The sequence below is a fragment of the Puntigrus tetrazona genome, chromosome 7 (genome assembly GCF_018831695.1).
Source record: "Puntigrus tetrazona isolate hp1 chromosome 7, ASM1883169v1, whole genome shotgun sequence".
NCBI lineage: Eukaryota > Metazoa > Chordata > Actinopteri > Cypriniformes > Cyprinidae > Puntigrus > Puntigrus tetrazona.
Window position 1 is genome coordinate 92,009 of NC_056705.1, and position 22,594 is coordinate 114,602.

A 22,594-nucleotide genomic window follows, 5' to 3' on the forward strand; every position below is an offset into this window, starting at 1 on the left:
ATATTGCCTATTAATGGGAAAACCGGATTTCCGCATTGGTCTGAAAAAAAAGTTTTTTTTTTTTTAGGTGCTGCTTTTGGAGTATTAAAAGCTCACAAACACTGCTTGAGTTGATGAGCAAATAAGGTCAAAATAAATGCATATTATAAAAGCTTCTTGGCTGACCTATGACTCGACATGTGAACACAGTTATCAGTCAGTTATTTACGTTATAGAAGTCTACAGAAGAGTCAAGTTTTAAAAAGGAAAAAATTTTAAACTATTTGGTCATTTTTGAGTGTGATGCAAATGGTCTATTAAGATTCAATGACCCAGAAATCGGCTGAATGGATAAAAAGAATGGTAAAACTCAAGCGTAGTTAGAAAATCAGCCTAAGTTTTTTTTTTTAATCTTTAATGTTCAGTAACTTCAAATATTGTTTCAAAACTACTAGCATTCAACAGCTGGGATATAAGTACAGATCTTGCAACATTATGAAAATATATTTTTTGTCTTTTGAGATATCACTCGCATTTAAGTATTTCACGTAGTTGCTAAAGTTATTTGTAACTAAAACTTTTGTTTGGTGTAATGCTACTCACAGATAAATGGCATTTCTTTTAATCAGCAATGTTTTCTTGTAACGCAGTGCAGAAATTTCTTGCCAACCTCATCCTAAACAGATTTCTTGGACTACATGCCTTATAACTCTGCAGCAAATTTCCAATCTTGCAATGCAGGTGCGTTGTTTAGGCTAGTCTTTACAACAGGCCATTAGCACGATCTGTTTTTTCTCAGCCAGAGAGTGTCAGCTTACCTGTTCCAGGTAAAAGGGACTGGCCCAGAACTGAGCCCTGGGCGTTCTGAGTAATTAGGCCACTGTGTAATTTCAACTCAAAATCAGTCAATCAAATTACTTGGCCAATAGTAATGTAGTTGATTTTATTTGTGCTCTATTTATATGTGAATAATTTGCCTCTATTACTGTACTGTACTGTACTGTATGTTTTTATTAAAACAGGAGGGACACAAAAGCGAAAATGAAACAAATGTTTCCCTAGGGATGTAATTAAAGGCGCAGTAGACACATGTAAGAGCTAGTGGCTGAAATGGGTACTACAAAAATATTTTAGAGTAGACTTACTGGCTATAGCATTATTTTTCTAAAAACAGCTATTTAAACATAGCATACCTATATCAACATAATAAAAAGGTGCCAGGGTTGTTTTAGGGCCACTCAGTGGAAATTTCTCCAACCAGCATGGATTACATTTAAATTTAAATTAGTTTTAAATACAATTTTAATAATGTCGTCATTTATTATCTATAATCTAGTATATTTATTGACCATAAGCTAGTGAATCAAAGTAAACTGATCAGGTCAAGAGTCACAGTTGTTGAAGAGCACATCTATTTCACATGCTGTTTTGTCATTTTTTTTCATCATGTTAGAGAGATATACTTGTGTTTTTCCACCTACACAGCGATGTTTCTCTCTTTCACTCCCTCAACAACTAATTCACTCCATCCATCTTTCATCCTTTTCTATTTCCACCCAGCCCCCCTTCATCTGTCTCTCTTCCCACTTGCTCTCTCTGTTTTACCCCCCTGCACTTTTACTGGTTTACATTTATCTCCATTAGAGATGCACATGTATTAATAGTGAGGGTCTGAGGGGAAGGGAAGATCGTTCATCGCTTTCCTTTTACTTTCTTCCACTCTGTTTAGTATGAAAACAAAAAGACACAACAAGGAATGGAGGCTTTCTTCCATGAGACTTGAACTTGTACTGTAATCTTGTCTTATTTTCCCCTTGTAACCTTATTTAGCTCTGACTTGCCTCTGTTACTCGGTGGTTCTCTGCTTTAGTTTTGGTATTATTTCACAGGTTTTCATTAGATTTTGTGGGATAGGTGGTTTAGTTTTTTCCTTTAAAGAAAGTTTGTAGGTGATATGAATCACTGTCCTTCAGCCTTTTTTGCTTGTATTACATTTAATGCATGCGTGTCTTGTTTCTAGATCTTCACATTTCTTACAATCAGACTTTTGCTTCAGAAGGAAGGCATCTTAATTACACTGCCTTCTAAAACTCAGCCAAAATCTATGGCTGTGTCATATGTATCTTTTATGGAGGAGACAATCCCATAATGCAGTCTGATGAGTTTGCCATTTATTCAAAGTCATTTGCATTTGTTTTGAGAAATACAGTACAATGTGATATATTTTAAAATGTATAAAATAATAATCTATAAACTATAGCATCCATAGGATGTAATAATGGAAAATCTTTAGTGCCACCTATGATGATCAGTTTAGTGCATTCTTGCTGAATATAAGCATAATTTAATTTTACAAAAATTGATACTATTTACAGTAGTCAACATTTGAAGTTAATTAAAAGTTTCCTAAAATAAGTTTATAGGTAAACTTTGATAAAAGTTTTGATCCACGCAAAAATCTTTTCATATAAGAATGTATTTCTTGTAAGGATACATGGAGTGACAGCCTATGTTAAGAGTTTTAACATTTATAAAATAGTAATTTATAAATAAAAAAATAATAAAAAAAATGTGTATTTGTGTGTACAATCAGAAAAACACTTGCCTATCTTGTATTATCCAGTTACATTTACCCAGCTGCTGTGGGCCCTGATTGGTGGTCAGGGGTCATGTGATTGAGATAAGATAAGAAAAGGATAGAAGGCATTAGTGATGAGCATAGTGATGTGGATCATTTCTTCCACTGAATGCAATTAAAGTTTATTGATCACAATGTTGCCCATTTCTCCCTGTCCTGAGATGTGATTCTGTAGGTTACTCTCACACAGTCTTAGTCTCTCTCTCTCTCTCTCTCTCTCTCTCTCTCTCTCTCTCTCTCTCTCTCTCTCTCTCTCTCTGTGATTGCTTGCTTTTGGCAGTCTCATCTCTCCCCATTGTTTTCCTAGGGGACAAAATGGGACTTATTTGAATTACATTTCCTCTGTTTTTCTACTGCCTGGCCATTTCGATCATTATCACTGTCAGCCCATCTGTAGTTGCTAAGTTCATTTACTCAGTTGCTGGATAAACTCATACCTTGTCTTATCTGTATCTCGCCAGCACTGACTGATGCAACTCTCTAGCATTTCCTCCAGGACTTTTCATGATAGTCAATGTGCGAGTCACCATTAATATAGCTTTGTCATTTCATAGGGCTTCATTTATTCAGGCTATTCCTATAATAATTAAATGTACTCCGAGTTATTTTTGTTTAAGCTGGGTTTATTTTGCCAGTAAAGTGGAACTACCCACTTTTTGACGTGTTCGCAACTTAGTAACTTCTACTTAAATTGACTTCTACAGAGTAGGGTCTAAAAAAGTACTAGGAACTGTCAGTCATGTAAGTGTACACTGATAAGGCCAAAAAGGTATGAAAACGCCCTCACCTGCCGTGATTTAAAACGCAGTGTAAACATATACTGTGTATCAACTTATTTCTTTTATAAACACAGTTTACTTGAATACTTTATCTACAGCATTTTCTGCTTCTATCATCCTCAATGACATTTAGCACTGCCAGTTGACATGACATTTTTTTTTTTCAGTCATCCTTTCTGTTCTTTCAATTGTTTGACCTGTCCATTATTGACCTGTGAAACCTGTGAGACACAACTAAAACAGCATGATAAAATGATTTCTGAAGGATTACATGAGACAGAGTAATTGCTGCTGATAGTTCAGCTTTGCATCACAGGAATAAATGACATTTTAAAATAAATTAAAATAGAAAATAAATATTTTAAACTGTAACAACGTCAATAATATTACATATAGCAAAACATAGCAATACACCCTAGCATAGTGGCACGAATAAGCAAGCTGCCTTTCTGAAGATTTTCTTCAGAAAGTGAAAAAAATAAATAAAAAATTACAACGTGATGGAAAATAGCTGTTTTTATTCAACATAACATGAATTATGCTAATAAAATTATGAATTGCAGGGTTTTGTTAAGATATTTTGTGCGCAAAACGAGTTTAACCAAGGCTTCTGATCATCAGAGGATCTTCTCATTTATTTACAGATGTTCTGGTGAGATTTGGGTAGTGTGGTATGAATGTAAAGTTTGAAGCTGAGGAGCCCTGTGTGTCTGTACTGCTCATTAGTTCCTGCTTGCTTGGGTGTGAGTTTAAAACTTCATTATCCTCCCGAGGAGAGGGTGCTGAGACATGAAGCGTCAGCCTCTGCCTTCTGTTGCTCCCATCGCCTGAGTCACAGCAGACGTACCGCAGAGAATACTCTCGCACACGCACCATTTGCCTTCTGCTGTCGAGATGAAGGCGAGGGAATGCGACCTAAACACATGCACGCATTCACACCTTTTACTTTTATTAAGTTCTGAGAAACTCCGGTGAATATTCTGACAGACACTTCAGTGATTACGGCCTCATCTTGTCTCTATTGGTGTTAATTAAGTTGAAGTTTTAATTACTGATTCTGAGACTACAAGATCTTTAATGCAAAATTGCTTGTGAAGCGTATGAGCTGTGGACTGATTGAGCTGCGGCACTCATGCGGGTGACAGGGTTGAGTCTGTGCTGTCAGTATGTGTGTTCATTGATAACCTCCAGAACTTCTTTAATCTTTCGTTTACATTCTTTTACATTTAACCTCATTTCTTTATTGCGGCTTATCTATTTCCAGAATTGCGTACACTGACGTGTTCATATAGCCATGGCTAATCAGATGCTTGAAAGGGTTAAAGTTTTAAATAGGAAAAATATCTGAAACTCATTTCGGTCATTTTTAAACCAGATGTTTCTGGTCTAATCGGATTCAATGATCTATGCATAAGTGCAACCTGGAGATTGTAACTTTTATGGTTATTATCAACTATGAAAACAGTTGTGCTGCTCAATATTTAACAGTATGTATTTTTTCAGAAGCCATTTTTTTAAAGTAAAAAAATACATAAAAGTATTTACTGTTGCTAATGCATCCCTGCTGAATAAACATTAAAGGCAGTTTATCAGCAAGTTCCAGAGAGAATTGAAAAGTGTTTTATTGTATTATTATGCCTTTTGTACTGTAATGTTTTTTCACTGGTGAATGATAAACACTAGAAAATTTGACACCGTTGCATTCAATCCTCCACCGGTGCAGTCTCTCATCGTGACACAAGTTAGTCTCCTGAGCACGTTCATGTGTTTAAGGAAGTGTGGCTTTGCAAAGTAATTATGCAAGGAGGGTGTGGATCTAGCTTTCAAAGTTAGCTTGCCTTACCAAAACCACCCACTCTACCTTTAAATGATTCAAATTATTATCCATACTGCATTTATGTTCATTTATACAACATGAATTGTAAAAATAAATCTGTACTGTATGTAGAAATTAACTTTAAACTAGGTTAATAAAATATATTGATCATTATAGTTCATAATACTAAATGTTAACTAATGTTTGCAAATTGAACCTTACAGTAAAAAGTTACCACTGCCAATCATAAGTCTTTTCCAATTAAATAGTTTTTATTTTTGGAGGCATGTGAAATAAAGGAGCATTTGGCAGAGGGGTAAACCCAGCCGTCTTTCCTTACCTGTGAGTGAACACAACTTGTCTGTTACTGTTAAAATGACTTGTTTGATAAACCCTGACACGCTTTCTGGCCCCCTTTCTCCTTCCTTTCATTTTCTGTAGGGTGAGCAGATTTTCATTTCTTTCCTGTCAACATGACTTGCTCTCCTTGTGAACTCTTGTCTGTTCAGTTACAGAATGCACAGCGAAGCAGAGGATCAGCCTTTTTTTTTTTCTTTTAGTTCGTAATTGGAGAAAATGAAAAGCCCACCTGCACTACATACATAATGGTATTTGTGGTAATATATTTTTTTTTTATTGTGACATAAAACACATACGCCTAATATCATATCATTAATCCTACTGTAACTGTTGTGGATCTCTATAGCACGGTTCCCACTACTCTTTTGTTTCGCTAAGGTCCTATGTTTGTGTGCTTGTCATATACATGCCCATGGGCTGATGAGCCCAATCTTTCTGAGCGCTCGTGCACACTGGTTAATGCCCTGTGAGACCGGCCAAGTCCAGCCGCACCAGCAGTGGCTAATGGACTAAATGTGATAATGTTACAATCAATACGCTTACGTTAATGCTAACCACACTAGCTCCCTACGGGCATCAAATACACTTGCTGTGTTTACAAATAAGAGCTTCATGCTGCATTAGCTGGTAAACCACAGCGCTGCATTTTCCCAACATTCAATCTTAGATTGTTAGAGACCTCAGACCGCGTTGGTTGACTGTGCGGAGAAGCAGACACGGGTATCTAAATGAATTTTACTTAGTATTCACAAAACATTCAGCTGCTTTGATCCATACGACTTTCTCTACTCTCTAAGATATGCACCAGTTTGTTGTTTATAGAAGACGTATAGTTCAACACTTTTAATAGCGTAATGGTATGTTTATTTACAAATATGTCCCAGATACCTGTCTGTGAACTGGTCAGCGTGCTGATTATTCACCGTTATCGGTGTGGGAGTAATTATCATTGCTGCCATTATTGATTGCAGTGATTAGCCTGCAGGCAAACAGGCAGTTTTACAAGCTTCAGACCTTTCAGATGTGAAAAAATACTTATCTGCAATAATTGCAATTATACCTGAAGAAGCTGTTTGGCTGGCAGATTGAGCATATTGTTTTTTTATTATTGATACAAGAATTTAATTCAGATATTTGAATAGTTTTGTTTGACAGGTAATCCCATAAAATGGTTTGAAGCCTTACAGTTAGATCGGCCATTTTTATATTCGAAAAATATAAATATTCGATAAATATTTTTATATTTTACATGGTATTTTTATTTGCAGTATGTTTCAGGTGATCTGTGAATGGAGGTACTTTTTTTTTTTTTTTAAGTATAAAAGTGTTCTATGTGTGATGTACTGGTGAAAAGTCAAAGAAATGTTTGGGTTCTTTTGCTCTAGTGATGGGGTTCTGTGTTTAGTACAGGAATGCTCAGTGTTGCTACAATGCTATAAATAACCCACCACCACAATCCAGCCTTTTTTACAATGTAGCTGCTGCTTCTGTGTCTGTAATATATAAGGTATTTTCACATTTCAACTGTAAACATTTCATTTGACAGCAAAATTACATCACATGTAATAATGAATTTCCTTCATTTTGTAATTTTCAACTGCTGAATCCAGACCAGCATCCTTGACTTTACTCATACTTTGAACTCATACTGTATTAGTTTTTCTTGAATATTCTGTTCTTATTGCATGTTAAATGAACATAATTGAGAGGTAAACATGGTTTTTACATTTTATTAAAGACTGATTAGCACTATTGATATTATTATTTTTTTGTAATAAATCCCAAAATTCAAATCAAGCATATAAAACAGCTCTTAAACGTTGATATTTTTCCTTGTTTATTGACAGACAAATGTTTTAGACACTGACTGAAAAGGAACTAGACGTATTAACACTACGTTTATGTTTTTTATTGATGTAACATGCCATCTTCTTTATTTTTGGACTCCACTGGCATTGTTTGCGCTTTCACTCTTCCTCTTTTTTCTGTCCTTTAGGCTTTTTGTTGGGTTTTTTTTGCACTCTCTTTGTTCTCTCTCTGTGAGGTTGGAAGGGAACATGACTAATTCTGGATCATTGCTGTATTTATTATTGCACTTAGGATAATGGGGCTGCGTTTCAGAGCCAGAGAAAGAGAGTGAGAGAGATGATGGGATATTACTTATTTTAGTCCAACCCTCCTTCCTGTTTTCGATCCCTCTTGTCTAAACGAGTGAGCATGCTCCGCCCACCAATCGCATTGCTTTCCCTCCCACCTCACTCCTACTGGAAGAATTGATTCTGCAGAGGGAAAGTCATTGAGAAGAAATGAAATAGCACTAAATTTATGTGCATACGTACACATGCACACGAAATGGATACGCATTATTTTGTGCCACACATTTGTGCACAAAAACACACACAACGGTTCATTAGGGCACACAAAAACACTGTGTGCACTCGCATGCACCAAAACAAACGTGTGCTGAAATTGAAATGAGATTCTTGTCTGTAGAAAATGGATTCTGTAATGGGGCGGCCAAACCCTGTGCCATGTTACGGAAGACAGAGCCATCACCGGTGGACCTGCCGTCACTGACATTGAACAGGGGAGAGAGGACAAGGAGAGAGGGATAGAAAGAAAGAAGGAAGGAGGAATGGTGATGTGGAATTTTATTCTATTGGAATTTTAACGACATACCGGAAAAAAGACCTGAGGAAAAACACACAGAAATATCTATCTATCTATCTATCTATCTATCTATCTATCTATCTATCTATCTATCTATCTATCTATCTATCTATCTATCTATCTATCTATCTATCTATCTATCTATCTATCTATCTATCTATCTATCTATCTATCTATCTATCTATCTTTCTATCTATCGTTCTATCTATCGTTCTATCTATCTATCTATCTATCTATCTATCTATCTATCTATCTATCTATCTATCTATCTATCGTTCTATCGTTCTATCTATCGTCTATCTATTTATCTATCTATCTATCTATCTATCTATCTATCTATCTATCTATCTATCTATCTATCTATCTATCTATCTATCGTTCTATCTATCTATCTATCTATCTATCTATCTATCTATCTATCTATCGTTCTATCGTTCTATCGTTCTATCTATCGTTCTATTGTTCTGTCATTCTACCTCTTTGTCAGTCTCTCTATTTATAGTCTGTTTATCTATCGTTAGTTTGTCTCTATCTGTTGTTCGTTATGATTAGTTTATGTTCATATAGTTCATATGCTCTGATATTCTTTCTATTATATTGTTTATTTTGTTATATCCAGTGTTTGTTCTATTGTTATATTTCTCATATAATTCAGTTGTTTGCTCTGTTGTTTGCTCCATTGTTAGGAAATTCATTCTGTCGTTAAAATTGATTGTTCTAACATTCTCTTATATTTTTTGTTTCTTCTATAGTTTGTTATATTGTTCTGGTGAACGTGTCACTTGCATTGATGGAGGGTCATAGACTCAAATTTTTGTGAAATTGTACAAAGAGAGCGAAAGATGAAAGAATGTAGTTTCTGCTACTCTGTCCACTACTGTAATCACAACAGAGAATGCATATCATATGTGTTTGTGAAAACAGTACATAAACTTACACTTTCAATCTGTAGACACGCATGAGTGCACAAATATTTTAAGATGTTAACATGTCAGCTAAAAGTAATAGAAAACACACATGACTGACAGGCACAAGTCACAGTCAAAGATCGTGCTTATTTAACATCGTACCAGAGCAGATATTGCAGGCTGCATGCTGGTTTGCAAGAGACAGAAGGAGAGGGAGGAGGGGATGTACAAGCTGCTGTTTGTTGTATTTCTCGTATTTTGCACGGTACAATGACTCATCTTACTCATTACTACAAAGAGAGTGGTTGGTGGGGGAGCCCAGGGACAGGTCTGTGAAATCAGGGAGCTCTAGCTGCTTGAAACAGTAGTTAAAGTTATAGAGTATGTGTGTGGGCACCAGCAGGAGAGAGCGCACCAGTTCTGCCTGTCATCCCCATTCTGATATACATACATCTCGCACTGTATTCAAGGCCGGAGCAGGCACTTCAAACACACACACACACACACACACACACAGGCTCTACAGAGCGTAGTCGCACCTTAAATGCCACAGAGGCAGAAACAGCAGACCCCCGCCCTTCCTGGACATGGCGTGCTAATATATGGAAGAGGACACAGACACACATACGCATACACGCATACACATACACATGTCCGTAGAGCCCAGTGGCTAAAATCACTTTAGCACTCAGGCGTTCAAACAATCAATAGGTCCTTCAAACAGATGTGTCCATAAAAGCTCTTGTTTCGGTGATTAAGGACACAACAAAATAACATATCTATTTATCTATCAAGCGTTCTATCTAATGTTCTGTCATTCTACCTTTCTGTTGTTATATCAGTTGTTCTAACATTCTATCTACCTTTCTATCATTCTATCTATTTATCTGAGTCTATTTATCTATCACCTGTTTGTCTTTGTCATTGTCATTATATGTAGCATTTTATCTTTTATATCAGTCTATCATATCTGTTGTTTGTTCTATATGTCTAGTATTCATTCTATTTTTAAATTGTTTTTATAATTTTTATCTATCTATCTATCTATCTATCTATCTATCTATCTATCTATCTATCTATCTATCTATCTATCTATCTATCTATCTATCTATCTATCGTTCTGTTCTTCTATCTCTATCATTCTAGCTAACTTTCTATCATTCTATTTTTACTTCTATCTATTGTTCTATCTATCATTCTGTCCTTCTATCTATCTTTCTAGCTACCTTTCTATCATTATCTACCTATTCTTCCCTTTATTTCTTCTATGTTCTGTCATTTGTTTGTACTTTGTATCGTTCTACGTGTTTTGCAGTCTTTATGTCTATTTGTCTTATATCAATCATTTTATATCAGTCATTTGCCTGAAACTCTTCTCTTTAATTGATCTGTAAGAGATCTAATGATTCTCTATACAAAATTGAAAAGTACAGTTTGCCACGCAGTCGTATGCACTTGTTCCATGGTAAAATCCAATATAAAATTTGACTGCACGTTTTGCCAGAATAGACTATCATTCTAAATAAAAATAAAAAATCAACAACAACTTTCTTTTAGGGGAAGGTTTCAATATAGTGCTTTAGTAATTATAATTTAGCAATAGGCACATATTCTATGTATTTTGTTCTTCCTTGTATACATTTATTTTTCTGTGTCCAGGTAGTTCGACTATATGGTGAAGTTAGTTGAACTGATGAAGATTTAACAGCTATACAGCTGTGTTAGTGAGTGTGTGTGTGTGTGTGTGTGTGTGTGTGTGTGTGTGTGTGTGTGTGTGTGTGTGTGTGTGTGTAAGTGAGTGTGAATTGGGGTGTGGGGGTGGAAGATGTCAGAATCACAACTTATGAAGTTATCTGCTGCTGTAGGGTGCTACTAGGGTGACCTTGAGAAGTGGTGTGTATGTGGGTCAGGTTTTACTATGTTGTGAGGACAATACATCCTCACAAGGATATTAAAACCTTGTTTTATTATCCTTGTACCACCTTGGTACCTTGTTGTTTTATCCTTGTTGTGGTAACAAGCTAAGGGGGCATCCTAAATACTTCATAAAATGGCAAAACAGTTAGTGTGAGGGTTTCTATTGGAGGCAGGTGATAGAAAACGCCTTTATTTCTAATATAAAAAAATAGAACTGAAAAATAATAAAATGCATTGACAGAATACAAATTTGCGAGTGGAGGCAGGGGAGTAAATATTGAATATTTTAGAGTATCCTGTAGTATTGATATATCTAAAAAGAAAGTGCCTTGTAAGCTGTTGTCGTCCAGTCTTTGTTTGTGTACCAAAAAAAACCCTAAAACTGAGTGTGATATACTGTATACACACATGAATCACCTAAGGAGAAACCTAGACAGAAGGAAGGAGAGTCTCTTTAAAGGTCACTTGAACACTGTCCTCTACTAAAGCTACATAAATCACTTCAGAACACACACTTACACTTAAATAAAACAAACTAGATATATCACTTGAAACCAGTAAAGAGTGTGGCATACTCTTGCACTACCAGTAAAGAGTATGACATACTCTTATCATATTTCCTTGCTTGCTTGCTGTGCATGTATGTGTTTGATCGTTTTTATTAGTTCTTACCTCAGAGAAGGAGGGGTTACCCCTGAGTTTTATCGTTAGTGGAAAATAATGAGAATCATTTTTCACTATCAAGGCTTCCCTTTCTCCCCTACACAACACACACATACTCTCCAGTGGCCAGATGCTTGCAATTTCAAGTCTGTCGACTTATTTACATCTCTGCAATCACAGAGTTATATGAATATTCATATAATCAAATCAGCACAAAAAGGCACCTCCATTGGCTGGTATGTGTGTGTGTGTGTGTGTGTGTGTGTTTGTGTTTGTGTGTGTGTGTGTGTGTGTGTTAAGTGACATAATCATGCAATAATAAAAGAAAGAGCTTAGTGGGTGTAACAACATTTGTTAGCAAACATGTATACAGTAAGGGCATCTATCTATGTGTGTGTGTGTGTGTGTGTCTGAAGCATGTGTTGGTACAAGATCTGTAGTCTCAGCTCCACTTGGCATGCCCATGAACCATTTACTAATAGTCTGATGCATATTGCTTTCGAAAGTTTTCCCAAAAGGCATGTTCCATTCGTATTGGCTGTCTTTATGTAATTCCACAAGTCAGGGTGTACTGCTTTGATCGATCTGCTATGATACAAAGCCCTGGTTATAAGTTCCCAGGCTGCTACAATGAGCATTTCCAAGGTGAAATTAATCACTAGAGTGTCCAGTTTTAGTGGGTTGCTATGCAGTTTCTATGGTGTTCTAGTTGTGTTCCTTTCTCCATAGAAATGCTTCTGTTGAAGCCATCAGTTAGATGACATAGTATCAAACAGCCTGAATCCCAGTCTGTACACATTTTACGAGGTAACTAATTGGTACAAATTCGTATGTCCTCACTCATACAAATTCATGATTTTTACCTAAACCTACCCATCACTGGTTTAGATAAATCATACAAAATTTGTACGAAACAGACACCTCATAAAATATGCACAAATTGGCCATGAGACTGTTTAATTAAATTATTATATATTTGTATACAATGTAATATAAATATCATTCAGTACATTTAAAATATATTGCTTTTATACTACAAATGAATACAAATTGATTTGGCTTATGATATGAGGCATTTATTTCCTCATGAAAGCTGCCTTCTGTTTTTATCAACTTTTAACTTCAATTTTTGGTATGTCAATCGTTTGCAGCAATTACGTCTTTCTAGCACGGTGTCAGTATATTTCCTAAGAAATTCAACCTCAATGGTATCCCATGCCTTCTGCAACACAAGCAAAAGGCTTTCTTTTGAATATACAATAGATCTATCCAGTTTATTTTCCAACTCGCCACAAATCTGTTCGATGGGACTGAGGTCCGGACTTTGAGGGGGGCGGTCCATCATTTTCAATGTTCCAGCAGATTCCTTCCATCCCAGGTAGTTCTGGGAGTAGTTTGTTTTATGGTTATTTTAATGGCCAATTCAACAACTGAAACCTCTTAAATATGCCAAGTGTTCTAATCATTTTGGCCACCAGGGTACTTTTCATTCTGTTCAAGGTTTGTAATCTTGCTCATGTCATAACTGCCTGGTTTGGTCATGAATAAGAATTCCTTATTGAGAAATTTTGAAGTCTCCATGAAGACTATAATTATAGAACCAGCATGACAGTGTGGAATAAATACCCTCTTGCTACTTCAATTTTATAGCAACTTAAATGCCCAGATAATATTTTGCTTTATTTTGTGAATCTTTGATTTTACCTTACTTCCTTCAGACACTGACACTTGACTGTTTGTTGGTTTTGGACTTTTGCACACCTAAAGTTGCATTAAAGTACAAAATGTATAATACTTTAGCCAATCAGAAACTTGTGGAGTCTGAGCATTGGTGACATTTGCCTTTACATAGAGTGTAAGTGAATCAGGCTCCTGGTGTCATGTTATATTATTCAAAGCAAGATGGATAACTACACAAACCTATCAGCAGTGACATTGATGACAAAAGCACTCAAGAGAGACCCTGAGCGCTCTCATACATCTGCTTATGCTAAGCATGCCCGCCCACACTCAGACACAAACTCGTCCAGAGATGACAACAGGGATTGGATGATGGAAGATAAAAGTCTGACCTCTCTGATCAGTCCCCGTCAGTCTAAGATGTGCCGATTGCTTTTTACATGAAAGCCAGCATGCTCTGATGCGCCGATGGTAAACCCAAGTGCAGGGCCTTGTCAATATTACACCTGACAACACAAACTCTGTGACCTTCACACAAATCGGATCCACTTAAACCCTCTCAGCATCAACCCATGTCATGATTATTTTAATTCTGTGACTTAACGTGACACGTACTGTCTGCAAACACGATAGTCACACTTTTCTGTGTGCATTCAACATTGTCTGTTGACTTGATTTTCTCATCATCAAGCTGATTTTGTTTGGCCTTCCATTAGGAGAGTATTTGAGCCTTTGCTTTCAGAGTGATTGCAGCAGTTGGTCATTAAACCGTTTCCGATGTTTGTTGAAGTGGTCATTGACAGTGAACATGAGTGTGCATAATAAGCATGTTGGCTAGCTCTGTCAAAACTTGTCAAGTCACACCATCTGTTATGAGATAGTCTTGTCTCAGCCATGAGAAAACACATACTGTTTACTAGCTTGCATAACAAAGAGCTGCTGATTATGTGTGGCTTTATTTGAAATAATTGCATGTGATACTTTTGTATCATGGACTGTATTAAAATTCTCAGTTCAATCAGATTCTCCAGACTGATTAAAAGAGGTAACTTGTGATTTCTTGATTCATTTAAAGAGCTAGTATCATAAATATAGTAGTGACATGAAAACTGAGGATACACAAAAAAATGTATGTAGATACTTTTGTGGGGGTTTTTTATATAAAAAGTTTATTAATCTATAATTGGCTGAAAAAGCAACAATGGCAATAAGTGAAGTAATCTTTTAAAAAAGTAGTAAATATTTTTTATCTGTACATCAGTGAAATAAATGATGGAAATACACTTTTTTTTACTGCTAAAATTGACTGCAAAGCGCCTGTAGTTAACATTAGTTCATATTTTATTTAGTTATTTACAATATTTTATTTTAAAAATTCACAAAAACTTACCATCAAGTCATCCTAGATGTCTATGGCTTTCGTCTTTCAGACAAATCCAATCAGAGTTATATTTATAATGGCAGTGAATGGGTGTTGAGATTTCAAGGTCCAGTAAACTGCATCTATCCATCATAAAAAGTACTCCACATGACTCCAGTGAGTCTGGGTGGTTAATAAAGGCTTTCTGAAGTGAATCAATGCATTTGTGTTAGAAAAATATCTATATCTTAAACTTTATAAACCATAGCTTCTAGCTTTTGCTGGCTGAACGGCTTGAGGGCATATGGCAACTTTGATTTTTTGATTGAACTGCCCCTCATTATATTTTTATTTAGTTAATACCTTATATATTATGCATTTGTTTTTTGCTGGTGGTGTTGTTTTTATATGATATTTTATCTTAATTGCACATCTCATTTGTACACTACATTTAGAATTGCAGTTAAAGTGTCACTAAACTGCAAAAATACCATTTTGCTTCTGTGACTGACAGAAAACGAAGCTTCTGGGTCTGTTTTCAGCGTTAGACTGCTGTCGACCTGATTGACTGAAAAAAGGATATTAGAGAGAAAGACTCGGATGAGGTCTGGAAAAGAGTCGCTGGCACCATATCTGTGAACAGCTCTCAGTGGGACCAGGCTCTCCGTCTTCATTGAAGTCTGTACCAATAGTAAATCCTTCTATAAAAAAAAAAAAAAATTGGCAGGATGCCTCTCTCCCTGTCTCTCTCCTTTTGCCTCACTTTCTGGAGCATAAGCAACTAATCTCTATCTGTTTCGCTGTGATATGACAAGCGAGCTATTGTCGCTGTAAAGCCATCTGATTGGCTGAGCAGCTATGTCTCATTCAGCACGTCTCTATGTCCTGGGTCTCTTAATTGCTTTAGGGGTTTTCACCCCTCCAAAGCTTTCCCTCAGTTTGACTCTGATCTGCTTTCTGTTTCCTCCCCACATTCTCATTCTCTATTCTTTGCTTTTATCTACATCTCACCCTTTTTTTATGCTCTCACTCATCTCGGTCTCAATCTTTCCAGCTTTTCTCTTCTCACTTCATGAAGCACGATGATGCTAGAACCAAGAGGATGTACTTTCGTCTCAGAAGTCAGTGTGAAGTCTGAAATGCTGTACTGATGTGTACTTTGTGTTTTTCTAATAGCTAATAACTCTAAACTGAAACTTCATGCAAACCTTTCTACATGTTTACATTTTCTAATAAAGGGGGTGGTAACACTTGTTCAGCTTGAATGCCTGAAAAATTTATATTACGATGTTACAAAAAATGTCCCTTTCAAATAAATTCTGTTCTTTTGAACTTTCAATTCATCAAAGAATCCTCGAAAAACAGATATATTACCAAACCAAACAAAATAAAATAAATCAAATATGAATTGTCTGTGATCATTTTCACACCTAAATAACAATGCAAACATCTATGTCTTTATCTTTCCTTAAGAACTCCAAAGAAGCTTTTTTGAAGCAACACACAATGGAATATTGTCTATATTAAAATGGACATTTTGAAGAACCCAATACAATGAATTTTTGTCTATACAATGAAAGTCAGTTGGGTCTAAATTAACTTTAGACATCGATTTTTTTTTAAAAAAAGAAGAGCATACATTTAGTATGCTTCTTAAGCCATTTTCCTTGAGGACCATTGGTTGCTTCCCACAAAGTAGGTGATTTCATGTTTTACTGTCCATGCGAGAACATTTGGTCCCTAAAATACCTGAGCCACACATGCACACACAGCTGAGCTGGCTGCTTTTTTATGCAATAACAAGACATGATTTGCTCCTCAGTGGACTGGAAGAGGCAATTACATTATCGGACCTTAGATGGATTTTAGAAATCGCCTGAATAACACTTCTGCTAAGCCTTTAATCCAAATCGTGATAATGGGATGGTCGACTCCCTCAGCATGTACTTTTATGAGACTTGACCTTCCTGTAACAGGGCTGGACTGCAAGAAACTTCTGGTCAGCCATGACTGAAGCCGCATAGATGCGCATAGATACACAAATTAGCTTGTTCAATTGGCAAAGTTCAACTAGGGTTATCCTTGGGTCACTATGTTCTCCATTTCTGTCATATTATCCATCTCTCCCACCTCCCTCTCCAACATTTCTGTCTCCTTCTATGTAATCTATTTATGTCTGCACTCCTCATCACGATCCTTTCATCTCATGGTTAGAAAATGTTTCAATAACAGCAGGCCTTTTTAATCATACAAAAAATAGCCTCTGCTTGTTAATCCTCTGACCAAATTAAGCATTTATGTAACTCTCTCAAACACTTCAATTAAAAATAAAGAAATAAATCAAAATTTTAAACGGCTCTTATTGAGGCTGGAAATTTGGCAACGGGATGAAAAATGCTCAAAGCGAACAAGGGAGAGAAAAACAATCTCTCTCTCTCTCTCTCTCTCTCTCTCTCTCTCTCTCTCTCTCTCTCTCTCTCTCTTTCTGTCCCTCATTCACATTGCAGAGAAGGACAACTTTCATAAGCGCTTTGATCTACTGGGAAAAAACTAGTCAAAACTAATTCGCAGACCAACTGTGGTTCTCTCCATTTTAGTGGCACAAATCATGTACACAAACAGATGAGGGAGAAAACCCCATCTGAACCTCACTCTGTGCTGATTGCACACACACATACACACATTGTTTGGCTAAAATGAAACTTCACACACACACACACACACACACACACACTGTGGCTAATAGGCCTGGCATGACACATGTATCCATACCGAACCGTCACCGTACGAACATCTCGGTTCGGTGCATACAGCCTTACAATGTAAACAGGAAATCAACTACCAAATGTGCTTTCTCAAGTTATCAATGCTAGAACTGATATGTTTCTGTTTGTGTATAACAGCAGAATCAACTTTAAACACTTATTGTTTTAATAATAATGCATACATGTATAAAGATTTTTTTTGATACATTGATACATTGTACTTTTTATAAAACAAAGAATACAGATAGGATGTCGCTTTCTGCCATTTGAGTTTCCTTTCTGTAAACAAATTAAGCATATCACAAAACTGAACAGAACTGAAACTCAGAATATATAGGCTACATTACCTGTCACACCATTTCCCCCTGGTTTATCTGTTAACTAAAAGAAATATATTTTAAAAATGCATTCCTTGTATGTATATGTACTGCAGATTATATATAACATAATGTAACGTCTTGTGCTAAATGTGGCATTTATTGGATCAAAAATGCAATAAAAACAATTGTATTATAATTATAAAATTGTATTATAATTTTCAATCATTTATTTCTATTATATAATGATCTTCTTTTTTTGCTGCTTATATATGATGCAATCTGGAATTTGTAAAAGTTCAAAAGAACAGAATTTATTTGAAATGTTGTTTTGTAAAAATTACAATTCTGTATTGTCTCTTTAAATCTAATGCATTCAAGCTGAATAAAAATATTAAATTTGTCTCTCTCAAAAAAGCAAGAAAACAATTTTTTGAAATAATAATATTTACAGTATCAAAATGCATTAAAGCCGTTTTTTAATACTTTGACCAGAACAAACAGAATACATATAATATATTTTCATACTTTTAATATAGGCAATTGTCACTGTAATTTATTTGCAATCTTACCACTTAAAAACTTTGTGGTATGTAATGAAGATATACACTTTTATGCCATCCTCATTTTATTTTCTTATTTCTTATTTTCTTATCTATAACGAAACATTTCTATCAGCATCCTCCTGTCTTGTTTCCTCTCTTTGATCACCCATATCTTCTCTCTGTCTGTCTTAACAGAGCTCTGTTTAGCCCTTATACTTAAATCAGTGTTCTTTTGATTGACAGCTCAACAGATGGGCCCTGTATTATCCCATTAAGTAGATACTGAAACAGCTGGAGTCATCTCTTTAAAACACACAAACACGCACGCAGCTGGACACAGGGAGAGGACGGTACTCTATGATCCACTTATGATCCCCCTGCCGTTTGTCATCAGGCTGCAAAGGCGGACATTTCTCTTCTTTCCACCCCACGGCTGAGTGCCGGATTGAGCGATGTACTGCTCACAGAGCTGTAATACATTGCACAATGACTCTCATCAGTTCATTTACTGGGTGAACAGAGATTGAGATGTTATATTATGTAGCAGCGCTGCTATCTGCCAGCTAATAACTAGCCGCGGGCTAGACAGACTGGACACACAAAAAATAATAGAATTACACACTTGCTCATGGTCACATTCAATGACTTCTTTTCTAAATGTATTTATTTTGTTTTTGTTTTGTTTGAGTCCAATTTGAGACGCGCAATATTGATATGTGTGGCACGTGTGTTTTTGGTAGATATGGAATTTGGTAGATATTGGTTAGAGCTTATTTATTATTATATTTAATATATATATATATATATATATATATATATATATATATATATATATATATATATATATATATATATTGTTTTTATTGGTTTGGGGTTTGATTCTACCACTTACAGCAGGAACATGGGTAGAGAAATCACTCAACCTGGGCAAAAGTGTGGAGTAGTGGACTGATGATTGCTCGCTTTGAGTCTCGTGAGGAACACACCATGAACTACTGCCACTGTGCCCTTGACCAAAGCACTTAACCCCAAAATCACTCTTGCAATAAATGTACTGTAAAAGGCTTGGGATATAAGCATCTGCTAAAATGGGGGTAAAAATATTAATAATAATATATATAATTGTATATATATATATATATATATATATATATATATATATTGCATGTGTGTGTGTGTGTGTGTGTGTGTGTGTGTGTATGTATATATATATATATATATATATATATATATATATATATATATATATATATATATATATATATATATATATATAACAATGGAACAATTTTTTGCACTTTTATACAGAATAAGAAAAGAAAATCTATATTGAGGTTTGAATGTGTGTTTTTGTTGAGCTCTAGTCTTTTATGGCTTATATGGTGTGGGAATATGAAGCACGCATTCAAGGAGTAAAAATGTGCTATTTGTTGCAATTGCATTTTATATATTTACATGAACAAAAATCAAGATGACAATTTAATAGGTTATGATATAATACAAAATTCTTATAATACACTCTTTGACCAATCCGTCTAGCGTTTAGCGCAATTTAGTGTATTGTACCAGTTCTGCTTTATTTTGAACAGGGTATAGCTTTAAGATCTGGGCAAAGTTTGACTTTACAATACACAACTCTAAATGATTCTCTATAATAAAACAAAAGTTTATTTGAGCTATTCTATACTAAATACATGACTAATTTACCAAATGCACACACACATGGTTCTGAGGGTGAGAGGCATTTGGTTTTCAAGTTCGCAACCTCAGTGAATCCTCCAAAGCAGAGATTTAGCTTATCGTTAACTTCTTATGCTTTGTGTAGCGCAACGCAACGAGTTCTTTTTGTCACTCGCTTTTAGCAGCAAACTTGGGTGCGTCCCACGAGATGAGCTTCCATTCGCACGGTGCTGCAGGGTGGGTCCACGCCCAGCACAGATCCTCTTTTGTGCATAAATTAGCCTACAATCACACGGGGGTCCAGCAACCCATGAGGGAAAAACATCTCTGCAAGTTTATAAACTTTTATAAAGTTTCCTACCATGCATATAATACCAAATAACACTCATTCATACCATGAAATGTCAAATGTCACAAGCTTTCATTCGACACCAAACTCAAATGTCTTGCACACATTTCAAACACTATCTAATATTGAAATAATACCATTTCATAAACACATCAAACATATAGGAGGCCTATAGAAAATTATTTGTAAACCTATATATTTTTCAGGTCAGAAAGTTTAGCCCTGTGGAGGTCTGGGGACCCTCCCAGTGTCCAACTGAGTTTGTAAATCAAACGCTTGTGTTTATTTGATTATCGATTTATACTGGCTAGGTTAAAGTTGCACTGCACATCTACTCCGTTAATGGTCTCAGACAAAAGTTGTGTTTGGTGTTGGTGAAGTTATTTTTATTTAGCAGACAAGGACCAGACCCCCGGCAGGAGGCCATCCAGACACTTCAAAGGACTCACAAACAGTTCAGGAGGAGGAAACTTGAGATTCCTCTGGAATGTGATTCTTTTGCAGCTTGTCTGTTCACCGAGGTCCCACACTAATTAACTCCTATTTAGAAGCTGGAGCTCTTTAAGCATGACTTTTAGAGGTAATCATAAGCGGCTGGCGTGTATGGCTTGATGAAAGGATATAATGTGGATGAGGCCATTTGCAGGTGTTAAACCGATTTCCAGCAGGGACCAGCAGCCAGTGAAGCCATCTCAGCACAACTCTTGAGTAGCAGGCAGAGAGCTAAAAGCAAAAGGAGGCAAGCACGTGGCAGTGAGCATGGATCTTCCTCTAGTTAGTCCGTGCTGTACTGACATGCATGACACAGGTTCAGCAAAAACACACCGGAGATTCAGCAGAACACGCATGTGAATTTGCGTCTAAAAACCACACGCATAGACATTCACATCTCATCCCGACCCTGAGCACAAACATATAAACATGCAGCACCTCCAGTGTGCCTGCAGCGCTTTGAGACTGTGTTCCTGTGGAGTGCTGAAGTTGCTCTCTTTTCGTCTGTGTGTGTGCAGATACCTCAGTCAGGAACTGAACGGAAATTGAGGACTAGCACATCCTTGTGAATCTTTAATGCAGTTTTCGTCTTTGTTCAGCGAATTCAGTGTTTTGTAGTGTGAAACAATGAGAGAGAAATAGAAGCTTCTGTACCGGCTGAGATAACTTCACAAAATAAAAGTCACTCCTAGACTTGTTCCCCCCGGTGCAATTTAATATGTGAAACAGAAGAAGGGTTAGAAACTAGATACTATATTGTTGTGTATGTACTGAAGCTCTCATATGAACTCTAAATGACAGTGCTATGCTGCTTATTTTGAAGTCTTTTTCAGCTTGACACAGTTTCCTGTAGATTCTGTGTAATGAGAAAAGATGTTTCTTGTATCTGTGTTGGGGAGATACATTATAAGTAAGTAAAAGTTGTACATTTATAGTAGTTCAGCTTTCTGAACACATTTATTTACATCGCCTGATTGAACCAGTTCACTAAAATGAATCTTTCAAGCGCTATGTATGAGTCAGTGATTTGTTTTTTGAACAGCTTAAATTCATTACGTGTTTTTGCTTTGGAAATGGAAGTGGAAGCCTTTAAACGATTCGTTCAGACGGCTGATTCATTCAGGAATAAAGCAAGTGGCTATCCTTATGAATGAACCACTGAATCGTTGACTCAAATGATTCTAACTTCAAAAACTTCATCATTTATTAACAAAACACTGCTGCTCTGTGTTTCATCTGCGTGACTTTTCTGCTGTGATCAAAAACTGAGCTAAAATGTATATTAACTAGTCTACTCATTTTAACTCTAGTAGCCAATATAATGTGAAATTTGCAATCGTGTTTTTCAGCAAACTTCCCTCTCATGGTCGTGTCATGTTGCTTAGGCTGCATGCTATAAATATGAAAATGCACTTACATTATTTTTCTTCTGTGTGCAGCTGCGTTCATTTGTTTTGATTTCTTTGCGAGATTCTCTCACATAAGCTGCGTGAGCTTCAATGGACTTATCTTATAAATCGCCGTTTATATGAACCGAATGTAATAAAATCAGAACCATTCAAAATTTCGGTGCAGTTAAATGTTTTCATCAGATTAGTTGTCCGGTCAGATTGGCAGATTTTAATGTAAAGCCCTTACTGGCAACAGTTGTGCTGCCAAACATATTTTTTTGGAAA